Below are 14045 nucleotides of genomic sequence, written 5' to 3'. Positions count from 1 at the left end.
TCTTGTTCTTTTTCTAGTTGTTCGTTCTATTGTCAATCCTTGTCTTACGTAAGCTCTTGTATCATTCTAGAGGCTGATTAGTTCCAACCTACTGTCGTATTTCATGCCTGACATGTTATGCACATTACCCTACTGACAGCCAGTGGGGTTCCAGCTTGTCCTGTGCAGTCGTCAAGCACCTTGAAGGAAATTGCAGTCATTGGGGTTCCAGCGTTCCTGTTCCTTCTTCAAACATCTTTCAACCAATTGAATGCTCAGACTGTTTTTATGCACACCTGAGTGTTACATTGGTAGGAAGAAACAAACTACTGCACTACGGGTTCAACAGCTCCTCTTTGGTCACCAGGCGCTTTGCCCTATCAAGGTTCAATGATCTGACAGTAGTTGACTGTTATCCAGTGGTCGATTTCTGAGATGCGTTAGGCGAGGTTGGGAAGGGGGATGGAAGAAGTCTTAGGGATCTTGAAGATGATCTGGGTGTCATCTGGGTAGTTGTAGCATGTTGGGCCATGTGAGCAAATGAGAGCAGGGGGGTGCTCAGGTAGAGGTTAAAGAGGATTGGGGTAGTGTGGTGCCCTGTGGTACTCTGCTGGTGACCGGGCTTGGGGTTGAGGAAAAAGGAGGAACATGGGAAATTTGCGATCATTTGCTGAGGAAGGAAGCTACGCATATCAATGCTGTGTCTCTGATGCAGAGCGAGTGGAGTCTGTCCGTGAGGGTCTGGTGGTCGATAGAGCCAAAGGCTGCCAAGGAGGATAAGTGTGGCACAGCCTTCCGAGTCTGCAGTTCTTTTGAGGTCATCCCAGATGGAGACTAGGGATGATTCAGTTCCTCATAGGGGTCTGAAGCCGGACTGGGCAGGATCTAGAAGGAGGTTGGATTCAGTGAAAAGGCAAAGTTGGGAGTAGGCTGTTTGGTCAATTAGTTTGGCTGTGAATCGTTTGTTAGAGATAGGTCTGTAGTTGTCAGGTAGGAGGGGGTCAAGGGAGAGGTTTTTGAGCAGGGGATTGATGTTGGATGTCTTGAAAGGTGTTGGGAATGTGCCCGATGTGAGGGAAGAGTTAATGATAGATCTTGTGATGCTGCCTGCACAGGTTGAGGAAAGGATGTATTTTAGAAGAGCAGGAGGACACAGGTCTCCAAGCAATCCCGATGGCCAGCTTCTGGCAAGTAGCTTCAAGAATTAAGGTGGTAAAATGGGAGAGAAGGAGGAGAATATAGGGTGGGCTGGGTGAGGGACTCTGAGGTCGGAAGTGGGTGCATGTGATCGGGGCGGGTGCGCTGCTAGTTTAACGCTGATGGTGTGGAAGTGGTCCAAGAGGGTGTCACAGAGTGCTTGGGAGTGTGGAGAGGTGGAAGTGCAGGGTTAGCCTTGAATTCTGAGAGCGTCCTGTGGAGTTCCCTGCTGGTGAATGGGCGTTAGAGATTCTGTTCCAGTAGAGGGATTTATTGGCCTTCCGGTTTTTCGTCCTTGTAGGCTTTGATGTGATGGGTGGATGCAGCTTTATTCTGGGGTGATGGGTCGGCCTGCCATCGGTGTTACAGGGAGTGGTTTTGTGTTTTGAGGGTTGGGCAGGGAGGCAAGAAGAGAGTCAGCCAGGTCCAGAGTTACTATGATCTTGATCTAGAGTGGAAAGCGGGAGGACAGTCCAGGGTTAGTCATGTGGGGAAGAGGATTTGCTGTTGATACCCTGAAGATGGCTGCATGGGCCATCCAGATTAGTGGACAGGGGAGGTACATGGAGATCAGATTGGAGGAGCTGAAGATTGCATCTGGGGTATGTTCTGTGGATTGAGTGTCACCTGATACAGGGGTATCCCTGTCCCCAACTCCCCAGTATGCATAGAGCTACGCAAGTCCATTGGTGCTTCTGCCTCTGTCCCCATGCATATCAGCCTCTGCCATGGCCGGGTCTCTTTTACTATTCCAGGGTAAGTCCCAGCCCTCTATGGATAGCTCAAACAGCGATTGGCCCAGGAAATCAGCTGACTTGAGTAGCCATAGAGAGCAAAGGGAAGCTTCTAGGCAGGAAGGGGAGAACTTCAAAAAGCCAGCAGTCTCAATTGACACTGAGAGGTGTATGGGTGAGGCCAGGGAGCAGGTGTATGAGGGCCAAATGAACAGAGAAGAGGGTGTAGAAACTGGAGCAGGACTTGCAGAAGACTTTGGGGTGTTTCTAGAGAGGGTGTAAAGTTGTTGGGGGTAATACATGTGTACCAATTGGAAGTGCGCGGGAGAGTGGTCGGAGGTGATTGTGGAACGAGAGTAGGAAGCAGGATGAGTACAAGTGGGAGAGTTGTGGAAGGTAATTTTTGAGGGAGAGTAGGAGGTCAGTTAGGACTAGGAGATAGAAAGGAGAGGAAATTGAGAGGAAGGTGGGTGAAGGAGAGCAGAGGCATGGTAGTGTTGGGAGGGGGTGAGATTTGGAGGGAAGTGGTTAGGATAGAAGGGATTTGGCGGGTGGAGATGGGAAAAGGGGAAGAGAACAATACAGCCAAGAGACAGTGCATGAAGAGAGAGAAGGAGCAGGGTGTAGAAGAGGGGGACATCTGAGTGAAGAAAAGGTTGCGAGACAATCATCTGAAGGAAAAGCACACAAGGATAATCAGATTACCCTTCTAGGAAGTCTCTGAAGGAGTCAGAGGGACAAGGTTACAGCCTTTTTGGCCCTGCTTAGGCATAGAGCATACAGTTGGGGTACCGTCCCTCTAGTAAACCGGCACTGTATTACGACACGGTGGAGTAGGGTGACTGGCCTAGGGAGGTGTGGGCACACTCAAAGGTTAATGGAAACGTTTACCAGGATCTCACCTAGACTGCAAGCCCCACTTGCCTATTTTTATAACACCATTTTTATAATAAAATCTGAAAACGTACTAGACCTGTCCTGTGACTCATTGAACACCTTGTCACAGCAACCACACTTCCACAGCAAAAATGCCCATCTGCTTGTTTACTTAAAACATTGGAGCGGCATTGTCAGTCAGCATTAGTATCCTTGTTCCATGAATTCATGGCAATAAGGCTTCACAGACCTCACAAATGGTCTGCAGAGGTGTGCAGAAAGGGGATTGGTACTTTGTTCATGGAAACATGGCCTTTAGTGGAGCGGGTTTTTATTTCACGTCTACCATTTCACGGAGTGCATTACCACAGCAAACAAAGAAAGAAAGAAAGATGGTGATCATGAGGCTGTTCCCCACGAAAACACATCCACCTGCCCCTGCCCCAGAGCACACAGTGGACAGTCCCGTGCAAGCCAGAAGAGTATAGTTTATTTATTTATTTGCATTTATATAGCGCGCACATAGCCCAGGGGCATCGAGGCGCTGTTACAAGATAACGTCTTAGTTACAGTACATAGAAATGGGCAGCTGGGTTACATTAGCCCACAAACTTACATGGATTAGTTTAGTTACTAAGGTAGGAGGCTGGGTTACATTAGCCCCTAACTGAGTTTGGCTATCGTTGATTATCAAGATACATACATACATGTTCCTACATCTTCCTACACATACAGTACAGTGTCAGAAGAGTGGCTTGCAAGGGAGCAAGAACAAAATAAAGGGGTGGGGGGGGGCAGCAGAAGCAGAAGGGGTGGTGAAGGGCAGCGACGCCGCCAGGAACAGAAGGACACCCGGAATCAGGTTGGGACAGGCGAGAGTGGAAACAGAAGCGCATGGTCATGTTCCACGGTAAAGTGTGGTGGTGCGCATCTGGAGGGACGGGTGGGCCATCTGGGTGTGGGTCTGGAAGGAGGTATAGGGGCATCTGGGAATCGGAATGGAGGGAGGGGTGATAAACATCGGGTGTGGGTCCGGAGGGAAGGATAGGGGCATATGGGTGTTGGTCTGAAGAAATGGATGGGGTTATTTGGGTGTTGGTCTGGAGGGATGACTTTTTCAGTAATGTTTCAGCCACGATAACAGCATAAAACAAAACATTCACAAACAAAATCTGAATTGTGGTTTTAGCAAGCGTAATACTTTCTTTTGCAGAATTGGCAAAGCGCAATTTAATGTAATTCTGCCCACGCCTGGCTAAGTGTGGTAGAGTTATCATTTTTATGTGTTGGTAATGTCCCCTGCCGTGCATTTCTATGATATGTCAAGGTACTCACATCATTTGGCAGTCATTGCAATCATATATCAGGCCTTGCCGTACTATGTTCAGGTACTTACAACACCCTTATCAGTTATTGCCAATGAAAGTCAGGCACAGTCATAATCAGATCCAGATCCCACTCTTCAAAAGGATAAAAGCAGGAGGCTCTAGCTTCCAACACCTAGCCCCTAATAACTCGAATTCACTCCCTGCTGCACTCAGAAATGAGGAATCCTACACTGTTTTCCACAAACTGCTAACAACCAAACTGTTCAACTAACCATGCTCTCACCATGCACTTGAATTATGTTTGGCACTGTCACAGGAAACTGATCCTTTCTTTATGTGTGTAATGCAATGTAACAAAATATTTTTAGCACTGCCAGAGGAAACTGATCCTCTCTTTGTGTACGTTATGTATGTAATGTATCCTTTGCCTTTTCTGTCTTGTCCCCTGACTCATTCATGCATGTACCAACCATAACCTTCTGTAACAGCACCACAATACCTCACTCATGTATGTACCAAACAAAACCTTTCTGTAACAGTGCCACAATGCCTCAGGGCCGCTGTGCGCTACACAAATTCAAATAAATAAAAATAATTGTAATGAAAATGGCTCAGGGAGTGTTTTTGCGTATCACAATGGGTTGTTGCTGCTGTACAATTAATGTATCAGCACTTTATAAAGGGGTGGCTGTGATGAAATAACTACTGCTCTGCAGGAGTACAGGAATGAGTAGTGGCTAAACTCAGGGCCACACTAATACTAAACCAGCAGTGATCCAATCTTTAAGGTCAAACAGGCTCAGCACGAAAGGTATACCGCTTTTGGTAACGCAAGCAACCGAGGGTAGACTATAATCTTCAAGAGGAGTGTGAGCTGGTACAGTTGCAACACAAACAACAATAGTACGGAGGTATGAAAAAGAATACCCAATCAAGGTTCAAGAAAAATAGGAACTTTAATAAAGTCCAACCCCTGCAAACAAAGTGAAGAGGATGCAGATTTGGGAATAAAAGGGCACACTGGGTGAAGAGATTGGTGCAGGCAAATGATTTGAGCATCTGGAATCGGTCCAATGTTGTTGTCTCTGCAGTAGCAATGATTGGCTTTTTTCAGGTGAATCGCAGGCAAGCAATGGCTCGAGTCTGTGTTTCAAATCAGTTGCATCGGCTCGATGAGGCCCAATGGTGAGTTGCAGTGTTTAGGTGGTGATCGGATCAAAGGTGCTAGAGCACAGACAAGCAATGGGTGAAGTCAGCAGCTCTGCGGCTCGACAACAGATCAGAAAGAGGCAAGTTGCAAAAGCAGCTCATTGCTTGCAGCGATTCAAAGAGCAGCTTAAAGCAGTCGAGAGGGCTCGAAAAACCGATCGAAGCTCGGAAACTGAATCCAGAGCTGCCCCTTTACTTCTGGGTGCTAGGGGCTCCAAGCCCAATATCCCCAGAGGCCAGGTGAATCCTTTATTTCTGCACTTCCCAGCCAGGAGGGTAGTAGAGTACACTGGTACCTCCAGTATGCAGGGTCCTGAAAACCAGTGTGCCAGTTGCATTAGGCCTTGTCCAGCCAGCTGGCCACCCCAAATTCGCCCTGGGGATGGATTGAGAGTAGACATACTCGCTACCTTAGAGCTTTCTGTCTTCACCGCGAGGACAGAGGACTTTAGAATACACTGTATTCCCAACAGAGTTCCAGTGAATCCTTTTCTTCTTCTTTGTGTCCAAAGATGAATCAACTAAGAGAAGGAGTTACTTCCCTATAATGGCAAAATGCTACAGTGGATGGTTTCAAATCCAGGATATTGTCAATGATCCAATCCATGCTGCTATACTAAGTATTATTTGCCTTATGACATCATATCCAGTGCTTTCACTAAGTCTGGAGGGGGCAGGAGCCCTAGCAGATTCCAACATGGTGGACCACTTTTCCTGGCCTAACTCTCTTCCATGGCTAATCTAACACCACCACCTGCTCGTCTCTGCCCACTTCAAAAGGACTCCAGCGATCAGCACCCGGGCGTGAGAGTGGCTTTATTATGGCTGGATGGCCTTTGAAGCACCGGTTCCCAGGGATCCTCCCGGGGATTGTTCTTGTTCCCTGGGAGAAAGGTGTTGGTCTTCCTCAGGGGGATCAAAATTAGTAGCTGCCTGGACAGGGTCCCACATGGTTGTTGTGGAGACACCCAAGGAAATAACTACTACACATAAGCCCTGTTATGACTGTAGCACTGCTCAATGAGCTGACACTAATATGACATCCAAATGCTGTGGCTGGATAGTTGTGTGAACCTAGTAGCCACCATCTTACAACTAGGCATCGCTTTGATTAACAGTGTCACAAGCCATCGTGCTGACTAGGGTACACAATTATTATGTTTTGAATCAGAGGTGCAGATGATTAAAACACCTCCTCTACCTCTTGGAACGTTGTGCTCCAGAGCTGTCAAGAATGCATATGAGACTGAACATCAAGCACTAGCAATGTCACGAAACTGTCTCAGAAAAGGAACATGAGTGTAGTATAACTTTGGCATGGAGCATTATCAAAGGGGAGAGTCTGGTTAGCAGCCCTCCCATTCAGAACATAATTATCTGCATCATTGTATTACTAAAATAAAAAAGGTTCACACTATCCCACCCTCATCAGATGGCATTCTGTATCAGTAAGTAGGTGGCACTTTTGCAACAGAGTTGTGTGCTGAATAATGGCTTTGTTGACACCTGACTGGATATTCCTTTGGGGGGGTCTTAATGCCAAGATACAGAAGATCATTAGACATTCCTGTAAACGAGAGCACTTTAAAATCAAAAACATTGTTTGACTTTGGGATAGCTAAGCGTGTTGAGATCCTATTACACAAATGTGTATATATCCTATATGTGAGCGTTTCTTTTCCACTGGGGGCGACTAAGCCCTTCATACTTCCAAGGTCAAATCATTGAGTGTCATCACTTATGGTAAGAATAACATATATTATTACAGCACTTAGCAATGGGAGGAGAGCTCAGTGCACACAGATGAAGGAAATACACTTATTTCTTTTTTGTTTGCGACTTTTACTGTGTATTTCTTTAAACTGTTTTTTTTAAATAACTCATGCAAACTTTTAATATCATAATGCACATTATATTACATATCATGCTGATCAAAACAACTACAAACATTTAACATGGATACAATGCAATTTTGCCTATTACAAAATATTGTTTTATACAATATTGAAACTATGGCCCCTGTAATGCTTTGTCATATATTGACAGAAAGAAGAACATGTAATACAAAATGACATTACAGCATAGCTTGCAAAATGTACCAATACTTATTAGTCATAAAAACACAGACACCACTTTTCCTATACTAAAATCAAATCCCCTTGCACTGGCAATACTTGCTTTCCATTAGACTACACTTGACAAGTTCCCCTGTATTTTAGTTTGAGAGAAATGTACAACTTTTCAAAGCTGTTATATCACCCAGAAAAGTAAACTCTTTGTCAAATGTCTTCCCATTAACTTGTCTCAAATCAATTTAACATGAGGCAGAGTGAGATAGCCACCTTCTTCGTCCACTGATGACATCAGCAGTCTTTGAAGCATTACAAAAAATAAGTAATTAAATATGAAATTGTAGATTGCTATGTGCAAGACCAACGTTCTGTAGTTCCCCAAACATTATATTTACAATGTCCTATGTTCCTTAAGCGCACATCCCAATTGCAACAAGTCAATTCTGGGTTGGTAATGAACAGATATTACGTGGATTTTTTGTTAATTTTTCTGTTTTTATGTGGATAGAGTCTTATTAAGCAAAACCAAAATAAAAATAAAATACACATTTAGAATCGTGAACAGCCAACACGTGTTTCGAGCCAAAGGGTTCTTCCTAGGGATCTCACTATTCCTCGTCCCATTCCCCCTCTACCACCATCTCACTCTTCCTCATCACAGTACCCCATTACCACCATGTCCCTCTTCCTCATCACAGTACCCCACTACCCTAAATCACTCTTTCTCATCACAGTACTCTACTACCACCAACACACTCTTCCTCACGACAGTACCCCATTACCACCAACTCACTTTTTCTAGATACAGTCCCTCACTACCACCACCTCACTCTTCCTCATCACAGTCCCTCACTATCACATCCCACTCTTCCTTGTAACAGCACCCCACTACCAGCACCTCACTCTTCCTCATAGCGGTACCCCTCTACCACCACATCACTCTTCCTCATCACAGTACCCTACTACCACTAACTCACGCTTTCTCGCCACAGTCCCCAAATACCCCACCGCACTCTTCCTCCTCACAATTCCCAACTACCACACCTCACTCCTCCTTGTCACAGTCCCCAAATACACAACTTAAGACTTCCTTGTCACAGTCCCCCACTAGTGGTAGTGGGGTACTTTGATGAGAAAGAGTGCTGTAGTGGAAGTTAGGGGCTGTGAACAGGAATAGTGAGGTGCTGGGCATGGGGGACTGATGAGAAAGAGTGAGGTGGGGGTAGTGGGGCACTGTGACAAGGAAGAGTGAGTTGGTGGTAATGGTGTACTGTGACAAGGAAGAGTGCTGTAATGCTAGTGGGGTACTGTGACAAAGGAGAGTGATGTTGAGTTAGTGGAGTACTATGATGAGGAAGAGTTAGGTGGGGGTATGTCGGTAAGCTTACTATTCAGTAAGGGGAGGAGAAAGAGGGATACAGGGGTTGAGGTAGGTTTACTAATTATATACTGTGATGAAGAAGAGGGAGGTGCGATAATATAGATTTCTTTCCTATTGACGTCAGGAGTGAATTGAGGTCGTCATTGTTAAGTCACATGAAAATCTTGCCCAATCAAAACAAAGGCTAAAGTAAACAAGTATCAGCTTCTCACAGACTTTCATTGCAAACTTTTCTTAAATCTAATTAAGCAAATATACACTTATTTAACACATTTAACACACGCAAAACACTAATAGACCCTAATACTCCCCTTCCACATATTGTAAGTTAATTAAGGAAGGAATCCCTGTCATATTTTATATAAAAAATCAGGTTGCTTCCTACCTCAATTTAAAACACTCCTCTTCTCCTAACTTGCAATCACAGTGATTGCCACATCTCAATATATTATAGTTATGAATTATTTACTCTTTTTTCTTTGCTGTTCATGCAGATTCTCAAGCTCCCTGGCCTCAAAACTGCCCTACTTACTCCCCTTATATCATTTTAGGGCACTTTCCATAATCGATTCGAGAACTCGATTTTCAAATCGTGTAAAAGTGGATTTTTCAGAAATGAAAAACCTTGGCACCAGCAATTCATCATGGGAGCTATAACTAACATTTTGAGTACAGGGAGACCCCGCTCTACGCCAAATGAAACAAATACTACTGGATGGATTTACGCCAAACCAACAGAGGATTTCCTTCGAGCAAATTGTGCCCAGCTCGTTTCTTATTTGGCTCAAATTCGTCCATCAATTTGGGCTGTGTGTTTGAGCACACATTGGACATTTTGCCTATGGGAAAATTAATGGAAAAATTAAAAACACTCTTTTTTTTACCCTTGATATTTTTTGAACCGTAGCACGGTTCCGTTCTAACCATCTTTCCCTAATGCAGCTGGGCTGGGATAAAGCCTGCATCCAAGGGATGTCCCGAGGCAAGGCTTATTGTATAAGACCTCATGCAGACAATGCTGGCTTGTTGTTTTCTGGGTGAGAGATGTGCATGGTGCACACAGTGAGGAAATCAAATCTTGGCACTGAGCCATGGGCAAGGCCGGAGTTACAGCCAGGCCATTCTACACAGTTCATTTAGGTGGCGTGAGTGGTGAGACAGACAGGGTAACAGGTTGGAGGCAGTACAATGAGCAAATACAACTTCACTGCAAGGTAGCAGGGACCAAAGAGCCAGTGTGTCAATGGTGGAATAATTCCTTGCAAGAGCCCTTGACATGAATAGTAGAGAGTGGCTCTCCACGTGCAATGGGAAGTACTGCAGCCTTCTGCTAAGACAGGAGTGTCCATTCTAATGTCAGACTATTTCCCAAAGCGTCTACCCACTATCAGAGAGAAAAGATGCAAACCAAATAAGGAAGCTGGGGATGGGTTCACCTCAACTTCCAGAAAGTTGGGAAGCGTAGGATGATGGACTGTGTCAAAATCACCAGAGGGGTAGATCACCCCGATCCACCTTCTGTCCTGGCTATTGTGGGGCTCCTAAGTGGCTGACCGCAAACTGGATTTTGGAGCAGGGCAGGGAATCGCTTGTGCTGTTTAGGGTAAAGCTGGGCTTGCTAGCCCTGCACATCTTAATCCCTGTTCATGTTTGCAGGCTATCCACAATGAATGTTTATGAGAAACAATTATGTTTGGTTCATTTGAAAGGAGATTATTATCATATTTATTTATCATGTTGAAACTCCAGCTGGATTTTGCTTTTTCATGGGGGATTAGACTAGCCCTAGCGGATGGCCACAATAGAACTAAATATCAGGCAAGTTCGGTAGGATGGCAAGAGTACATGACACTGGCAATCCTCATTATTAGAGGTGAAATTATAATTGGACCTTCCTAAAGAAAGTTGTCAGAGCAGCATTTTTGAAAACATTGGACACACACAGAAGAACGTCCTTTGCTGGAAAATAAGGGTAAAGATGTACTGTGAGTAGGCCATCGCTGTCAGTTGACACATGGCCGAGCCAGGTGAATCTGCTGGCAGTGATGAAGGGCCGCCGTTTTCTATATAGCTTCATTGAATACTAGTGTTGCGCAGTTCCTGTAGCTGCAGCTAGCCTACATGCAGGTCAGAGAAATGCCATGACTGGCTTAGATCCTTAGTAGCAGAGTTAAAGCACGCTTAAAGTCTCATATGTATGACTTTATGGAAAAAAGGACACAGATTTCAGGTGTTCCAATGGTCAGAACCATTAATGTGTGTCCACTTTCCTGTAACAGTGGATCAACACTGCATATGGAGCAGGGGTTCAATTCCTTCAGGAAGGTCTATTCCATGCAGTTTACAGAGAAATATAAAACTTGCTATCAATCGAGTAGATTTGAGATCTAATCATCGTTAATAAGAAAGGGCCACTTACATGGTCGTATTCCCTGATCTGGAAATGCAAAGGAACGGCTCTTGCTGCTGCACTCGGCTCCCTCTCTCTCTTGGTCAGGGTCCGAGTGGCTGTGGGGATGTCGACAGGCACCACACTGGCAGCGCAATCCTCATTAAAGCAGAATTAGGCAAACGCGGAGGAGACCAGGCGCAAAGCGTTCGACTCTCTCGTGGCTTCTAGGTTTGCATAGAGAGAGAGAGAGCACTGCCCAGAGCTCCAGTACAATGCATGACATTTACTGCTTGCATGCACCCTTAAATCATGTTTCATGCTTGGTTGAACTGTGAGCTAGCAGGACCCAATTTCCAAAAAGAAACACAATGCGTGGCCAACAGAGACGCCTGGGAGAGCAAATCAGATCTGTACAGTCAGTGTCTAGGAATATGTATTATTCTTGTTGAGCCCTGACCATGCAAATTCAGGAGTCACTGCTCTGCAATGACAGATTACTTCATAGGTGGCCATCCTTCTTAGGCATTTGATTGCAATATGTAGGTCCTACACATCCAGCAAACATTCAGTTGCCGCTCAATGGGGATGTACATATTCCGTGTTCAGATGCAGTATTACACATAAACCAGCCACAAATGGGATACAACCAATAACTCTTTGTAACAGGTCTCGAGACTTGGGGCATTGTATCTGTAGAATCTGTGATATATTGTTGTAAATTCACATATTATCTCATCAGGAAACCCCAGAGCTCATTTCAAGGTAAGCTATGACCTAAACATGAAGTAATGAAGCTTGCTAACCTTTTCATAACATAACACACTCTGAAGATGCTCGATGGTTCATATATAGCAGCAAAACTAAAACATTGACCTTGGACCATGACTTCAAAGCAGATACTCTCACCCTCCTAAATTACTTCTGTTACCAACCAAAGCATTGCATTGTGAGGCTTTGGTGTCCAATCTCTCTATTTCTGGTCGGTCTTTCATTTATTTTCGTTCATAGATGGTGTTTTGACACCTCCTGGTGTGGCTAATCTATTGGTATGGGACTGGCGTCATATGGGAGAAGCCTTCATGGAGAGCACACAGAGCCGTGTTCTTTGACTGTGTATCTGCCCATTTAACAGCAATTGCCATTCAAAGACCACCCACCTATTCCTGGCTGTTCCCAAGGACTTCAGAGCAGTGGTCTTCAAACTTGGGGGCTGGCCCCCCTAGCGGGGACAGCAAGATGGACAGGGGGGCAGACTCTTTAAAAAGGGATTAAGGTGACTGCTTTTAATAGAAAATATAACCAATAGACAATTGTTCATATTCTAAAGGGCCTGTGACCCCCTGGACATTCTTTGGGCCCCGTAGAGGGGAACAACCCCTAGGTGGGGAGGGGGGTCCAGAAACAATATGTTTACTCAAAGGGGGCTCGGTATAAAATCATCTGCATACCACTGCCCTAGAGGAACAGCTTGCAACCCCCCAGTTCCTCTCCCTGCATGCTTCCATTGCCCATGCAGGGAATCACAGCATGCTATGCTGGCACGAGGTAGAAGGCACCAACATGAAGAATGCTACATGACAGTACTTTCTCAAGCTTCCCAGAGTCTAGGCTTACTGCGCTCCCACCACCACAACACCCTCCAGGCTATGAAATAGCTTTTCTAAGAGCTAGCCCAATCACACTTGGCTTACTAATGTTCATACGGAGCTCCTTTACAGGTGAAACATGGCAGGAAAGTGCTTGCGGATGATGGCAAGGAGGACCCATCGCACGTCTTTCCCAGCGTGCCTTTTCCCTTTTCCCTTTTTGTATCTTTTTAAGTATTTATTTATTAACTTTTTAGTGCTTCACCAAGAATCATTGCACAGAGGACACTTTGAGGGCTTGTGCAGTGCGATTGTTGGGTGCATTGCATAGTCTTGATATTTTAGTTTGGAGGTCTGCAACCTACGACTCTCCAGATGTTTTTGAATACGACTCCCATGACCCCCTATCATTGACTGGCTAGGACTGATGGGAGCTCTTGTCAAAAACATCTGAAGAGCCACAGGTTTCAGGCTGCTCCCTTAGTTAGTGCACTAAACCAGATGGTGTTGGGGAAGGAGGTGGAGACTGTACACAGAACAGCACATGCAGAGTTAAAATAGATCTTCAGCAAGTGCAGTCTTTGCAGAATTGAATCCAGTGGTATCAGTGGCTGGGGACCATGAAACGGGTATGGGCCTTCCTCCTCGGAGCGTATGTGGTTCTTAAAAAAATATTGAAGCCAGTCACTGTTAGATTTCCCCTCAATTCTGGCACTAGGCATTTACTTAAACAGGGTGCCAGGTGAGTGTACAAGTAAAAGCATGAGGCAGCACGGGGTCAAAGGGGCCGGCTACATTGGGGAGCTTTAAAAGTGGGTGAGTGGTGAGAGTTAGATTAAGACGGCTAGTGGAGAGACTAGCCCATTGATAGATTTAAGCAAAAGAATAAGTAAATTGAAAAAGAAGGAGACACTTCGAGTGCGTGAAGGTGGTAATCGGAGGGTGGCGAGGATTGTGCGAGATTGAGGAGGGTAAGGGAGTTCCTTGTATCAAGAAGCAAAGGAGCATAGGGGGAGACTCATTGGGAGGCTGCAGAATTAATACAAGTTGCGAGGACTAGTGTGGTGAGGACAGTATAAAGCGAGATGGGAACGGAAGTGAGATGGGGATGAATTTGATCGAAGTTTGAAAGATTAAGGCTAGTAGTCGTAGCAGTGGAGGTGATATATTGTTGAGGTTTCAGGTTGCTCCCAAAGAGAACCAGCAGATTGCAAGCTTCATGGGTGTGATAAGGCTATCAGGGGAAAGAATGTATGAGAGTGGAGATGCCATTGGGTGCTGGGAGAAAGAG

The 14045-nt window shown here is 45.3% G+C and overlaps 1 protein-coding gene across 1 annotated transcript in view; it reads right to left on the bottom strand.

Moving 5' to 3' along the window:
• The window catches only part of LOC138473127 (proton channel OTOP2-like), a 211043-nt gene extending 199586 nt beyond the window's left edge, over positions 1-11457 (bottom strand). The window contains exon 1 of the mRNA XM_069611655.1: positions 11196-11457. The gene's annotated coding sequence lies outside the window, so the exon portion shown is untranslated. The remainder of the gene's footprint in view (positions 1-11195) is intronic.
• Between the last annotated feature and the right edge of the window lie 2588 nt (positions 11458-14045).

The sequence above is a fragment of the Ambystoma mexicanum genome, chromosome 8 (assembly GCF_040938575.1).
Source record: "Ambystoma mexicanum isolate Mex_15411 chromosome 8, UKY_AmexF1_1, whole genome shotgun sequence".
Classification (NCBI taxonomy): domain Eukaryota; kingdom Metazoa; phylum Chordata; class Amphibia; order Caudata; family Ambystomatidae; genus Ambystoma; species Ambystoma mexicanum.
This window is presented reverse-complemented; position numbering and strand designations above follow the sequence as displayed.